The 15,689-nt window shown below is 50.3% G+C and overlaps 1 protein-coding gene and 1 long non-coding RNA gene across 3 annotated transcripts in view; one reads left to right on the plus strand and one right to left on the minus strand.

The window, feature by feature from the left end:
- Positions 1 to 15,689, plus strand: part of LOC141082329 (oocyte zinc finger protein XlCOF8.4-like) — a 65,830-nt gene that overhangs the window by 26,685 nt on the left and 23,456 nt on the right. The window lies entirely within an intron of this gene.
- On the minus strand, positions 4,103 to 10,526 carry LOC141082328 (uncharacterized). The gene is made up of 2 exons (XR_012230502.1): positions 10,313 to 10,526; positions 4,103 to 5,232 (listed from the first exon to the last, which is right to left on the minus strand). It is a non-coding gene; the product is annotated as an uncharacterized lncRNA (long non-coding RNA).

A 15,689-nucleotide genomic window follows, 5' to 3' on the forward strand; every position in this document is an offset into this window, starting at 1 on the left:
CCCACACAGGTCATTCCCCTTTGACTATTGGGCCGCTAAACTGGACACCTGGCCTGAATTGGCCCAATATGCCTTACAGGAGCTCGCTTGCCCAGCTGCAAGTGTGCTATCGGAAAGAGTCTTCAGTGCAGCTGGATCAATCCTGACAGAAAAAAGGACCCGTCTGTCAACCCAAAATGTGGATGATCTAACCTTCATTAAAATGAACCACGCATGGGTTTCCAAGGATTTTGTCCCACCTTCCCCTGATGACACATAGGGTGACAGAAAAATGGCTTGCTTTGGTCCACCTCTTCCTGGTACTTCACCTATTTCGCCTTTTGCATCAGCTGAATGTCCAACATCAACATATGCCACTTTCTAAAACTCCCTAACTGTGCTGCCTCCCCCCCCCCCCCCATGGCCGGGGTCACCACCTAGCGCACGACACCGTGCGAGTGCCGTTGCCCTGGACAGGTGGGTAGGCCGACTCTTAGGCGCGGGCACTGGCACAGGGTCCCTCATAGTGCAATCAAGTGTCTCTGACGGTGGTGGTGCACACCCGCCGTCAGACACACCGCTGTACTATGAGGGGCCCAGTGCCAGTACCGACGCCCACGAGTGGGCCCGCCTTGCTTGGGCAGGGCCCCAGCATTTGCAATCTTTACCTCTCCCTGCTCCTCCGCTGTGTAATCTGGGCCGTCAAATCCATACTGTGCCTGACACCGTCTGAGCCTGCCTCCTGAGACATATATTTTGAATGTGTACGCTATCCATACATGTTATCCAGGGATACGGTACCCTTTCTAACCTTTGTGCAATCACGTGCAATCCATACTGGGCCTAACACCGTCTGAGCCTGCCTCCTGAGACATATATTTTGAATGTGTACGCTATCCATACATGTTATCCGGGGATACGTTACCCTTTCTAACCTTTGTGCAATCACGTGCAATCCATACTGGGCCTAACACCGTCTGAGCCTGCCTCCTGAGACATATATTTTGAATGTGTACGCTATCCATACATGTTATCCGGGGATACGGTACCCTTTCTAACCTTTGTGCAATCACGTGCAATCCATACTGGGCCTAACACCGTCTGAGCCTGCCTCCTGAGACATATATTTTGAATGTGTACGCTATCCATACATGTTATCCGGGGATACGGTACCCTTTCTAACCTTTGTGCAATCACGTGCAATCCATACTGGGCCTAACACCGTCTGAGCCTGCCTCCTGAGACATATATTTTGAATGTGTACGCTATCCATACATGTTATCCGGGGATACGGTACCCTTTCTAACCTTTGTGCAATCCATACTGGGGCTAACACCGTCTGAGCCTGCCTCCTGAGACATATATTTTGAATGTGTACGCTATCCATACATGTTATCCAGGGATACGGTACCCTTTCTAACCTTTGTGCAATCACGTGCAATCCATACTGGGCGTGAGAACGGCTGGCGAGCTGTTAAGCAAGCTACAGCACCTGTCCAGACAAGTACAGGGATTCCCTAGCGAGGAGACTTATTTGATTGTTTTCAATGTTGGGACAGCAATTTTTGGGGAGCACTATACTCTGGAGAATGATAGATGGGGCCCACCATACACTGGAACATTCCAAAGGTGGACATCAGACACTGGAGCAGCATTTACAGGGCCCATTATACACTAGAGCATTAGAAATGGGGCCCATTATGTTTGGAGCATTATTTGGGCCCATAAGACAGTGGAGCTTCATCCATGGGGACCAACATATACTGTAGCATTATGTGGAGCTCATCATATACTGTTTCAAACATTATATGGGACCAATGATTCTGTATGGAGAAATAGATGGGCCTCGTCATGAGATGTAAAAAGTGAAGTATTTTTCATTGTACCATACAGCTATTTATCTGCCGTATCGGAGCATGATGAGTTGTGGTATGTGTTAAAGGGGCGCTCTTTCGCCCAGGGCACATGAAAACCTGCAGCCAGCCCTCCCCCCCCCCCCCCCCCCCACAACTTTAGCCAAATAACCCCCATTTTTCAGTGCGTAACTTATATTATGAAGTTAATTAAGGTTGACAAGCTTAAGTAAGAAGAATTGATGCTTTTGGCATTCAAATGGGCACTGTAGGTGTGTTTCCTGTCCTCTCACTGCCGACTTTTATTCCCCATTGACTTACATTGGGTTTCGTGTTTCGGGACGACCCCGACTTTTCCCTATAATCAGACGATCTTGCTCGACCAGACTTTTGGAAAAGTCGGGTTTCACGAAACGAAACGCGACCCTAAAAAACCAAAAGTCGCTCAACTCTAGTCCTCACGTGTTGTCTGAGGCACGGTCTCGAAACGTCCTCACGTGTGGTCTGAGGCACGGTCTCGAAACGTCCTCACGTGTGGTCTGAGGCACGGTCTCGAAACGTCCTCACGTGTGGTCTGAGGCACGGTCTCGAAACGTCCTCACGTGTGGTCTGAGGCACGGTCTCGAAACGTCCTCACGTGTGGTCTGAGGCACGGTCTCGAAACGTCCTCACGTGTGGTCTGAGGCAAATGTGAACATCTTATACTCACCTACAGGGCGGTCTGGTATTGTGTTTGTCACTGTTCTTCTTCCAGTACAGTCCTCCTTCCCGTGGATGATGCGTCCTACATCATCCACACAACCTCCCCCATGATGCTTCGGTGCAGGAACACGTCTCTGCCCTGCCGATCACAAAGCAAAGTACTGCAAAGCACAAAGAGAAGTCTGCACCGAAGCGCGATGTAAGACACTGTGTGGATGCACTTAGGACGCGTCGTCGACTCAAAGAAGGATAGGAGGAGGCACCGGATTAAGACAAGCGAAGCCCATTGGATGGGGGTGCCCCAAGGGCAAATCTAATAAAAAAAAACAAAAAAAAAAAACAAAGTTATGCAGATTGGCATTCTAGAATGTTGTGTGTATATATAAGGGCATTCAGATAGTGGACGTGCTTTATAAAATGCTGTATATAGAGGGTATACAGGTAGTGGTCGTACTATATACACAGCATTCTAGAATGCTGTATATGGCGACATACAGGTAGTGGTAGTACTTTATACGGGGGGGGCATAAAAATGATTGAATACCCTGTAGTAAACAGCAATAATGCATGAAAATATAAGGTACTTGGGTAACACGCTCGATTTAAAAAAAATGCAGAAGCCATAAGCCATCTACCACTTCACAGTGACCCTAATTGGGACAGTGATAACTAATATTAAAACCCTTTATATATTGATGTGGTTTCCCATTCCTGTGTCCACTATTTGGGCCTAATCCTTCTCAGTCCTTATCCACAAGCACATCACAGGACAAAGCGGTAAGGTTTTTAATATTAGTTAGGACTGTCCCAATTACGTCACCGTGAAGTGGTGGGATGGCTTTGGCTTTTTTAATAAAGAACATGTTAACTAAATCTCCTATATTATTTTCACGCACTGTGCCATTTACTGCAGGGTATTCAATCATGTTTGTGTTTTTTTTCTGTTCAGTGGCCAGTGTGAACGTGCGCTTACACGCTCCATGCACACCAGTTTGTATCGTTTTTTATGGGGAATCCTGGTGACATGTTCCCTTTAGGCAGGTTTACATCTATGCAGATTGTACAAGTGAACTTCACTGTCTCAAAAGTGGTTTACCTGTTTAAGGCTAGTTTCACACTAGTGTATCTACATGCAGCGCACGGCGCCACTAAGCCCCTCCTCCTCCGGTCATCTCCTACTATCGCACATCACTGCATGCGATCTGCGCACCCTACCTTTAGCATAGGGTGCGCAGACTGTGTGCTAGTAGGATTTTGCGTGTGCTGCGCCCTTTTGACGGTGCGCCGAGCGCACCATGTTGCATTTTGGGGCGCTTGGCGCACAGTCAAAAAGAGCGCAGCGCACGCAAAATCCTACTAGCGCAGTCTGCGCACCCTATGCTCAAGATAGGGGGCGCAGATGGCATGCAGCGATGTGCGATAGTAGATGACCAGAGGGGGCGCCGTGCACTGCGTGTAGATACGCTAGTGTGAAACTAGCCTAACCCAGTTATTACAGTACCTTCCATGTGTTACACAGATGCATCATGGGCTTGTCCATGCATGAAATAAAAGGCTAAATTACAACATGGAGATCAGAGCAGTGTTTTATTTACATTCAGAACCAGTTTAAGAGGAACAAATTAAGATTTCCCACAGAAATCTCAGACTTTTACTTACAGAAATATTGGCTAAATAACATTCTTACATATATAGAAACCTTTAATTTTATAAAAGTGCATTTTTTTGCATTGAAAAATTTTGCTTGTTTCATGCAATGCATTTCTTATGTATTGTACAACTGTAATATGCTGTTGGTGCATGCGGGCAGGACTGATGGATCTGTGGCTCGGCCCCCCATGGCCTGTTTCCGGTGTCTAGGACCAGATACCATAATACCAGCCTTGAATAGAAGGAGACAGCAACCAACCCTGAGAGACATCCAAGGTGGGAACGCCCCGTCATGCCAAAGGGAGTCTGCTAGATCCAGGCGTAGTAGACCAGCGCTGATGGGTTTGTGGACGCCAGGAGGGGGTTGGGCCTGAAGGAAGGTTTCTTTTCCTGGCGGGTAGGAGAGTTGTCCTGTTGGTTGCTTTTTTGGACTGAACATTTCCGAAACCACAATTGGACTGTGCACCTCTTGGGAAGCAGGAGTTTAGGCTTCTGTTGCCGAAGAAAAGTACTCTTACCCTGATAGGTAGAGGGCAGGAAGCACTAGAAAGTTGGCGTGCATGATTGTTCAGGGCGCAGGTGGTGTGGCCCGGCCACCAGAGGCTAGACGAGAGCCTGGATTTTTAAGAGTAGGGTCGCAGGAGCCTCTGTCAAACGTGGAGGCCGCATGAATAGGAAGGTTTCCCCAGGAGATGTCCATATTGCTCAGGGGAAAACTAGGACATATTTGTCTTGTCCCTTCATTTTTTTAATGGAGCCCCCTCACTGCCTGGTAGGATATACCTGTCCTGAAGATTTCAAATCCTAACCTTTACACAGACTTTCAGGCGACTGGCAGGTAACGGGATTTGTCTTCCCTCCCTACTCTATCTGGATATGGGGGGGCGAGAGGGTAGGGGGATTAGTGGCAAGGACTGTCCGCCGGAAAACCGCAAACACTCTTGATGTGTTAGGGCCCTGCCTCGTAGACCACAGATGATATGGTAGTGACAATTCTAGGTGGGAGATCAGAGTGATAACTCCACTCTGTCGCCCTTAAACGCCATATCTGAAAGAAAAAGGGAAATCATTAATAAAAAAAATCAAGACCTAAGGCAGAAACCAGCCTGGGTGGTCCGGACCCATGTCTGCCTCCTACTGACACTAAGCGAAAACGGATTAGCTTCATGCCAGTTGGTGGTGTACCCTCCAAGCATAAGCAGCATACAAACATAGCTTTTTGTGTGCCCAAATGAAGCATTAACCACCCCGCACACCAACCAGAAGGCCACACAGGGTAACCCCCCCCCCTGTCCAATCATAAACCTCCACCTCACACTAATCAGTGGACCCCACAGGATAAACCCATCAAAGCCCAAATGCTCCCTTCCCCCAAGCATAAATCCCCATCAGATGCCCGCTCAAGCATAAATCCCCATCATGCACCCTCCACCCCCAAGCAAAACCCCTCATCGGACGTCCACACACCCCCAAGCGCGCAAGCCCCCATCGGACGCGCGCAAGCCCCCATCGGACGTCCCCACGCCCCCACCGGACGTCCCCACGCCCCCACCGGACGTCCCCACGCCCCCACCGGACGTCCCCACGCCCCCATCGGACGTCCCCACGCCCCCATGCGCACAAGCCCCCATCGGACGTCCCCATGCGCACAAGCCCCCATCGGACGTCCACACGCCCCCAAGCGCACAAGCCCCCATCGGACGTCCACACGCCCCCAAGCGCACAAGCCCCCATCGGACGTCCACACGCCCCCAAGCGCACAAGCCCCCATCGGACGTCCACACGCCCCCAAGCGCACAAGCCCCCATCGGACGTCCACACGCCCCCAAGCGCACAAGCCCCCATCGGACGTCCACACGCCCCCAAGCATAAGCCCCCATCGGACGTCCACACGCCCCCAAGCATAAGCCCCCATCGGACGTCCACACGCCCCCAAGCATAAACCCCCATCGGACGTCCACACGCCTCCAAGCATAAGCCCCCATCGGACGTCCACACGCCCCCAAGCATAAGCCCCCATCGGACGTCCACACGCCCCCAAGCATAAGCCCCCATCGGACGTCCACACGCCCCCAAGCATAAGCCCCCATCGGACGTCCACACGCCCCCAAGCATAAGCCCCCATCGGACGTCCACACGCCCCCAAGCATAAGCCCCCATCGGACGTCCACACGCCCCCAAGCATAAGCCCCCATCGGACGTCCACACGCCCCCAAGCATAAGCCCCCATCGGACGTCCACACGCCCCCAAGCATAAGCCCCCATCGGACGTCCACCCCCCCCGGCATAAACCCCTATCGGACGTCCACCCCCTTAAGCCTAAGCCCCTATCGGACGTCCACCCCCCTTAAGCCCCTATTGGATGCCATTCCCAGCATAAAACCATCATTGGACATTCACCCCCCGCATAAAACCTCATCGAACGTCGACCCCTGACCCCTCCCCAGCATAAACCTCATCGGACGTCCACCCCCTCCCAGCATAAGTCCCATCGGATGTCCAGCTTCCCCATCATAAACCCCCATCGGATGTCCATCCCCCGTCGGATGTCCATCCCCCGAAAGTATAAACCCCCACCAGATGGCACCTCTTCCCCAAACAAAAAGCCCTACCAGTCGAGCGCCTACCCCAAAATAAATCCACCCCTTTCAAGTCACAACAGATGCAGACAGGCCCCTTCGCCCTAGCATCAAGTCCCCAAGACACCACAATTGCGCATTAAATCCCCCCCCGTCCCAAGATCCCAACCAGACCAGGAGGCGTTAATGCACGCTTGTGGGGTCTGTTTGTCCCCGGGGGGCCCTACTGGGGATAATGCACGCTCGTGGGGTCTGGTTGGGCTTCTGGGGGTCGATTAACGCATGCTTGTGGGGTCTGGTAGGGCCCCGGGGAAGGGTTGATGCATGCTTGAGAGGTCTGGTTGGGCCCTGCATTAGACCCCCAAGGAGCCCACCAGACCACAAACGCATGCATTAACCCCCTCCCCGTGAGCCCAACCAGACACACAAGTGTGAATTAAACCCTCCGCGCTTGTGGGATCTGGTGGGCTTCTGGGGTGGGTTAATGCAGGGTCCACTCAGACCCCGCAAACGTGCATTAACCCCCCCAGGGCCCAACTAGACCCCAAAAGCATGCATTAACCACCCCTGGAGCCCAACCAAACCACAAAAACGTGCAATAATCCCCCCCACAGTAAGGAGCCCACCCAGACCCCACAAGCATGCATTAATCCCGCCAGAAACCCAAACAGAACCCACAAGCGTACATTAAAAACCCCTGAGATCCAACCAGAACCCATAAGCGTGCATTAATCCCCCGGGAGCCCAACCAGACCTCACAAACGTGCATTAACCCCCCCCCCGGGACTACCCAACCCTGCGTGTGCATTAACCTCCCCCCCGGGACCCAACCAAACACGGCAAGCGTGCATTAACCCCCCCCCCCCCCCCGGGACCCAACCAAACACGGCAAGCGCGCATTAAACCCCCCCCCCCCGGGACCCAACCAAACACGGCAAGCGTGCATTAACCCCCCCCGGGACCCAACCAAACACGGCAAGAGTGAATTAACCCCCCCCGGGACCCAATTAACCCCCCCCCGGGACCCAACCAAACACAGCAAGCGTGCATTAACCCCCCCGGGACCCAACCAAACACGGCAAGCGTGCATTAACCCCCCCGGGACCCAACCAAACACGGCAAGCGTGCATTAACCCCCCGGGACCCAACCAAACACGGCAAGCGTGCATTAACCCCCCCCGGGGCCCAACCAGACACGGCAAGCGTGCATTAACCCTCCTGGGAGCCCAAGCAGACCCCACAAGCATGCATTAGTACCCCCCGAAGTACAACCAGAGCCCACAAGCGTGCATTAACCCCCAACCAGACCCCACAAGCATGCATCATTAACCCCCCTCTCCCGGGACTGCCAGACACCCCAAGCGTGCATCATTAACCCTCTCTCCCGGGATTGCCAGACACCCCAAGCATGCATCATTAACTCCCCTCTCCCGGGACTGCCAGACACCCCAAGCGTGCATCATTAAACCCCCTCTCCCGGGACTACCAGACACCACAAGCGTGCATCATCAACCCTCCTCTCCCGGGACTACCAGACACCACAAGCGTGCATCATCAACCCTCCTCTCCCGGGACTACCAGACACCACAAGCGTGCATCATCAACCTTCCTCTCCCGGGACTACCAGACACCACAAGCGTGCATCATCAACCCTCCTCTCCCGGGACTACCAGACACCACAAGCGTGCATCATCAACCCTCCTCTCCCAGGACTACCAGACACCACAAGCGTGCATCATCAACCCTCCTCTCCCGGGACTACCAGACACCACAAGCGTGCATTAACCCCCCTCTCCCAGGACTACCAGACACCACAAGCGTGCATTAACCCCCCTCTCCCGGGACTACCAGACACCACAAGCGTGCATTAACCCCTCTCTCCCGGGACCAGCAGACACCAGAAACGTGCACTAACACACCCTGTACCCAGCCAGACCACGGGAGCATGCATTAACACCCCCCCCCCCCCGGAGACCCAACCAGACCCCTCAGACGTGCATTAACCCCCCCCAGGACAAACAGACCCCACAAGCCAGCCTTAGCCCCCCTGGGAGCCCAAGCAGACCCCACAAGTGTGCATTAACCCCCACCCCCCTGACAAAACAGACCCTGCAAGCATGCATTAACCCCCCCTGGGAGCCAAAAGCAGACCTCACATGCATGCATTAGTACCCCCCGAAGTACAACCAGATCCCACAAGCGTGCATTAACCCCCACCCCCAACCAGACCCCACAAACATGCATTAGTAACCCCCCCCAAGTACAACCAGACCCCCACAAGCGTGCATTAACCCCCACCCCCTGCCCCAAACAGACCCCAGAAGCATGCATTAGTACCCCCCCGAAGTACAACCAGACCCCACAAGCATGCATTAACCCACCAGACCCGTAAGCGTGCATTAACCCCCACCCCCCAAACAGACCCCACAAGCATATATTAGAACCCCCCCAAAGTACAACCAGACCCCACAAGCATGCATTAACCCCCCACCCCGACCCCACAAGCATGCATTAGAACCCCCCAAAGTACAACCAGACCCCACAAGCGTGCATTAACACCAGGGCTGCGGAGTCGTGGAGTCAGTCGGTGCTCATTTTGGTGGAGTCGGAGTCGGAGTTGGAGTCGGTATAAAATGGACCGACTCCTAAAATATATAATAAATTGGGTACAGTAATTCAATGCAGGATGTGCTGAATATTTTTTCATAGGATTTTAGGAAAGTTATGAAATGTCCTATAAATGGCTGTTATATTCCTGATCTAAGGCTACATTCACACACAGCGTTTTCCCTGTGTTTTTTGAGGATACGTTTTTCAGTTGCAAAAGCTGATCATCTTTTTAAAAAACCGCATCACCTGAAAGGTTTTTGAGCTCATAGATAATGTTTTCAATAGCAAAAGCAGATTAGAAATCTGCTCTATCTATCCATTTATCCATATCTGTCTATCCATATCATATCTGTACCAAAAAGAATGAAAACCGGGTAGTACACCAATATATATTCTGTTCTATATAAATATCTTGATTATTGGATCATAAAAATGATTAAATGTCTGAGGTTCACATTGTACTACAATAAATTTTTCACTTAAATATAAGCAATATGTGTGGGAGTCGGAGTCGTGGAGTCGGAGTTGGTGTAAGGGAAATTGAGGAGTCGGAGTCGCAGATTTGGCTTACCGACTCCACAGCCCTGATTAACACCCCACCCCCCTTCCCCAACCAGATCCCACAAGCATGCATTAGTACCCCCCGAAGTACAACCAGACCCCACAAGTGTGCATTATATACCCCAAGCCCCCTGCCCCAAACAGACCCCACAAGCATGCATGAACCCCTCTGGGAGCCCAAGCAGACCCCACAAGCATTAACCCTTCCAGACCCTAAACAGACCCCGTAAGCGTGCATTAACCCCCCCAGACCCCACCAGCGTGCATTAATCCCCCCCTCCCCTCCGGGAGCCCAACAGCTCCCAGGTAAGCCCCCAAATCCCACTAGTTAGCCCCAAGTATCAGCCTCATCAACCAAACATCTAAGAAGACACCAACCTGTTACTAAACCCTCCTGTCTGTCACCGACGCGGCTGACCTAACTCCACACTGCTCACAGACGCCGGCATCAGAGAGACAGCCAAGACAGTATGTAATGTAGGCTTCTCTCTCTGCACCAGAAGGTACAGACACGTGTAATGGCGTCTTCTCTTCCTGCCTTTGCTGTCAGAACACGCCCCCCTGGTATGACACGCCCCCAGAGCTGACATCACACCTGGAAGGAGCCCATACAGTCTAGCATTTACCATAAAGCCTGGGCCTCATTACACAGCTGTACAGGGGTCTAGTGAAGGCTTTTTAGCCCTTTCCTCAGACTGTAGCTCCTGGGAACAGGCCCTCACTCCTGTCCCTTCACTATAAAGCCTGGGCCTCATTATACAGCTGTACAGGGGTCTAGTGAAGGCTTTTTAGCCCTTTCCTCAGACTGTAGCTCCTGGGAACAGGCCCTCACTCCTGTCCCTTCACTATAAAGCCTGGGCCTCATTATTCAGCTGTACAGGGGTCTAGTGAAGGCTTTTTAGCCCTTTCCTCAGAATGTAGCTCCTGGGCACAGGCCCTCACTCCTGTCCCTTCACTATAAAGCCTGGACCTCATTATACAGCTGTACAGGGGTCTAGTGAAGGCTTTTTAGCCCTTTCCTCAGACTGTAGCTCCTGGGAACAGGCCCTCACTCCTGACCCCTCACTATAAAGCCTGGGCCTCATTATACAGCTGTACAGGGGTCTAGTGAAGGCTTTTTAGCCCTTTCCTCAGACTGTAGCTCCTGGGAACAGGCCCTCACTCCTGTCCCTTCACTATAAAGCCTGGGCCTCATTATACAGCTGTACAGGGGTCTAGTGAAGGCTTTTTAGCCCTTTCCTCAGACTGTAGCTCCTGGGCACAGGCCCTCACTCCTGTCCCTTCACTATAAAGCCTGGACCTCATTATACAGCTGTACAGGGGTCTAGTGAAGGCTTTTTAGCCCTTTCCTCAGACTGTAGCTCCTGGGAACAGGCCCTCACTCCTGTCCCTTCACTATAAAGCCTGGGCCTCATTATACAGCTGTACAGGGGTCTAGTGAAGGCTTTTTAGCCCTTTCCTCAGAATGTAGCTCCTGGGCACAGGCCCTCACTCCTGTCCCTTCACTATAAAGCCTGGGCCTCATTATACAGCTGTACAGGGGTCTAGTGAAGGCTTTTTAGCCCTTTCCTCAGACTGTAGCTCCTGGGAACAGGCCCTCACTCCTGACCCCTCACTATAAAGCCTGGGCCTCATTATACAGCTGTACAGGGGTCTAGTGAAGGCTTTTTAGCCCTTTCCTCAGACTGTAGCTCCTGGGAACAGGCCCTCACTCCTGTTCCTTCACTATAAAGCCTGGGCCTCATTATACAGCTGTACAGGGGTCTAGTGAAGGCTTTTTAGCCCTTTCCTCAGACTGTAGCTCTTGGGCACAGACCCTCACTCCTGTCCCTTCACTATAAAGCCTGGGCCTCATTATACAGCTGTACAGGGGTCTAGTGAAGGCTTTTTATCCCTTTCCTCAGTCTGTAGGTCCTGGGAACAGGCCCTCACTCCTGTCCCTTCACTATAAAGCCTGGGCCTCATTATACAGCTGTAATTATGAAATTGTAATAAATGTGTCTCTCTATATATATTTTTATTCTTATTATTATTTTTGCATAAAATACAAAGGCCATGTGTCATCTTAGAGGTTCGGCCTTTTAGAGATCATTTCATCTTCATCTTACTGCTGCTCACAATAACGGTCATTTTGACCCGGGGCGCCCACACTTTTACATGCCGCTGTCAATGCTTCATCCCGCTGGTGCTCAATATTTAATAGCGTCTTACTAAACTTAATGAAAAGTTTGGTGAATTTCTTTGAGCTGTTATTACTAGAGATGAGCGACTATCCTCGGAGAAGTTGTTATTGGCTAATATCACTTACCGAATAGCTGCATCGGGACCCCGGATCCCTGGAGCGCTCCCGATAATCAGCTGCATGTGTCGCCCTCCATGCAGGTGCTGTGACTATCACACAGCGCGACACACACAGTTGATTATCGGGAACGCTCCAGCACACTGAGTCCTGCACACACTGAGGCCCCTGATCATGTGACCCCTGACTCCTCCCCTCCTGTGACCTCATCACAGGTCCTGTGCACAGAGCAGTCATATATGTGGCGGACACTCCTGGATCTTCTGCTTTCTGGGCCGGTTCCTCCTGTGAGTCCTATTAACCCTTTCGCTCCCTGTTTTCTCCTTTCTGACAGGACAATTTCTGAATTCGGACAGTGTGACAGGAATTTAAGCAATGTGGAAGGAAAAAATGACAATTTTACTATTTTTCCTCACAAAAATGTGACTTTAGCCCCAAAATCGGCAGCGTAACAAATCCTTATTTTCCCCACTGTAGTTTGTAGACTCCATATACAGATCCCTTAACCCCTTTCTGACATGAGACGTACTATCCCGTCCAGCGTCGGACTGGAACACCTTGGGCCCACCAGAGAAAATCATTCTTGGGGCCCACTATGTAGCTACATAGAAAGAAATACAAGACCACCAATTGTGCGGTAAAACGCGCTAATATCAGGGTATATATAAGGCAGTACAGGTCTTAGTTATGTAGCAGGAGTTGGGGTAGCCTCCCTAATAGAATATAAAGCAGCCCCCTAATAGAATATAATGCAGCCATCTCATAGAATATAATGTAGCCCCCTCATAGGGTATAATGCTGCCCCCCTCTTAGGGTATAATGCTGCCCCCCTCTTAGGGTATAATGCTTCCCCCCTCATAGGGTATAATACTGCCCCCCTCATAGGGTATAATACTGCCCCCCTCATAGGGTATAATGCTGCCTCCTCATAGGGTATAATACTGCCCCCCTCATAGGGTATAATGCTGCCCCCTCATAGGGTATAATGCTGCCCTCCTCATAGGGTATAATACTGCCCCCCTCATAGGGTATAATGCTGCCTCCTCATAGGGTATAATACTGCCCCCCTCATAGGGTATAATGCTGCCCCCTCATAGGGTATAATGCTGCCCCCTCATAGGGTATAATGCTTCCCCTACTCATAGGGTATAATGCTGCCCCCCTCATAGGGTATAATGCACCCCCACATAGGGTATAATGTACCTCCTCATAGAATATAATGCTGCCCCCTCATAGGGTATAACACTAGATAAATAGATAGATAGAAGATAGATAATGGATAAATAGATACTGTAGATATAGAGATAGATATATAGAAATAGATAGAGAGAGAGATAGGTAGATAGATAGGTAGGGGATAAATAGATAGATCGATGGATAGATAGATATGAAGATAATAGATAGATGGATAGATAGATAAAGGATAAATAGATCTATGGATAGATGATAGATGGATAGATATAAAGATAATATACATATAGATAGATATAGATAGCTATAGATAGGTATAGAGATAGATAGATACAGAGATAGATATAGATAGTCTATCTCTATATCTATCTATCTCTTTATCTATCTATCTATATCTATCTAAATCTATCTCTATATCTATCTCTATATGTAAGATAGAGACAGATATAGAGATAGATAGATATACAGATAGAAATAGATAGATATAGAGAGAGATATAGATAGCTAGAGATAGAAATAGAGATAGATAGATATAGAGAGAGATATATAGAGAGATATAGATAGCTAGAGATAGAAATAGAGAGATTAATAGATATGGTGATATAGATAGATATACAGATAGAGATGGATAGAGATAGATAGAGAGATTGCTATAGGGATAGATATAGAGATAGATATAGAGATAGATATAGAGATAGATATAGAGATAGATAGAGATAGATAGATATAGAGATAGATAGATATAGAGAGAGATATAGATAGAGATAGATATACAGATAGAAATAGAGAGATATAGAGAGATAGATAGATATAGAGATACTGTAGATAGATATAGAGATAGATAGATAGATGGATAAGATAGATGAATATAGAGATAGATGGATATAGAGATAGATAAAAAAAAATCACAATACTCACCTCTCCTCCTCGCTCCCACGCTGATGCCGGCTTCAGACTCAGGAGCTGTCCCATCTGCCAGACACACAGCGGGTGCACGATGGTGACGTCATCGCGCACCGGCTGTGAGTCAGGAGCAGAGGGGACTGATGGGAGAGAGACGCTCTCTCTTCCACTGCAATTGAGGGCGGGGCCGGCTGCCTAGGCTGGGGGCGGGGCCCCGGGGAGTGGAGACCGAGAGTGAAATGATATTCACTGCTTCGCAGTGAATATTCATTTCTCTTTAGTAGCTGGGACAGGGGCTCCTGCCTCCTGACACCCGCTGCTGCTCCGCTGGCAGGGCCCCCATAGCAGCTGTGTGGCACTGGCTGGGAGCCCCTGGAGCAGTGGGGGCCCAAGGCAACTGCTGGCCCTGTATGCCAGCAGGGGCCAGGGCCCACCGGAGAATCCTCCGGCTCCCCGGTGGGCCAGTCCGACGCTGATCCCGTCCATGGGACCCGGGCCCCTATGCCCATGGACGGGATAGTACGTCTACAGCGATCAGCGGCGCCCACGGGGTGAGCGCCGCTGATCGCGGCCGGGTGTCAGCTGATTATCACAGCTGACACCCAGCACAATGTGTCAGGGGCGGTCACGGACCGCCCCCGACACGTTAACCCCTTGCACACCGTGATCAAACATGATCGCGGTGTACCGGGGGTTAAAGGGAAGCATCGGCAGGGAGGGGGCTCCCTCCATGCTTCCCTGAGCCCCCCACGGCAGCGCAATGTGCAGCGCTGCTGCGGGGGGCTCCTTCCCTGCAGGCCCCCGAATCCAAGATGGCGTCGGGGGCCTGCAGGGAGCTGGCTTCCTCAGTGCCTGCAAAGCGCAGGCATGAGGAAACCTGTGTAGTGTCTGTGACAGATTGGTGATCTGTCACAGCACAGTGATGTCCCACCTGGGACAATATAATAAAGTGGAAAAAAAAAAAAAAAAAGTGTAAAAATAATTTTAAAAAAATCGCCAAATAAATTAGAAAAAAAAAAAAAATATTCCCCCAATAAATTCATTTTTTGGAAATAAAAAAAACCCAAAACAATAAAAGTTCACATATTAAGTATCGCCGCGTCCGTAACGACCTGCCCTATAAAACTGTCCCATTTGTTAACCCCTTTAGTGAACCCCTTAAAAAATAAAAATAAAAAACAAAGCAAAAAAAAATGATTTATCATACCGCCAAACAAAAAGTGCAATAACGCACGATCAAAAAGATGCATATAAATATCCATGGTACCGCTGAAAACGTCATCTTGTCCCGCAAAAAACGATCCGCCACACAGCATCATCAGCGAAAAAATAAAAAAGTTTTAGCTCGCAGAATAAAGCGAT

The sequence above is a fragment of the Dendrobates tinctorius genome, unplaced genomic scaffold, assembly GCF_039654945.1.
Source record: "Dendrobates tinctorius isolate UK_male_01 unplaced genomic scaffold, ASM3965494v1 ptg000017l, whole genome shotgun sequence".
Lineage (NCBI taxonomy): Eukaryota > Metazoa > Chordata > Amphibia > Anura > Dendrobatidae > Dendrobates > Dendrobates tinctorius.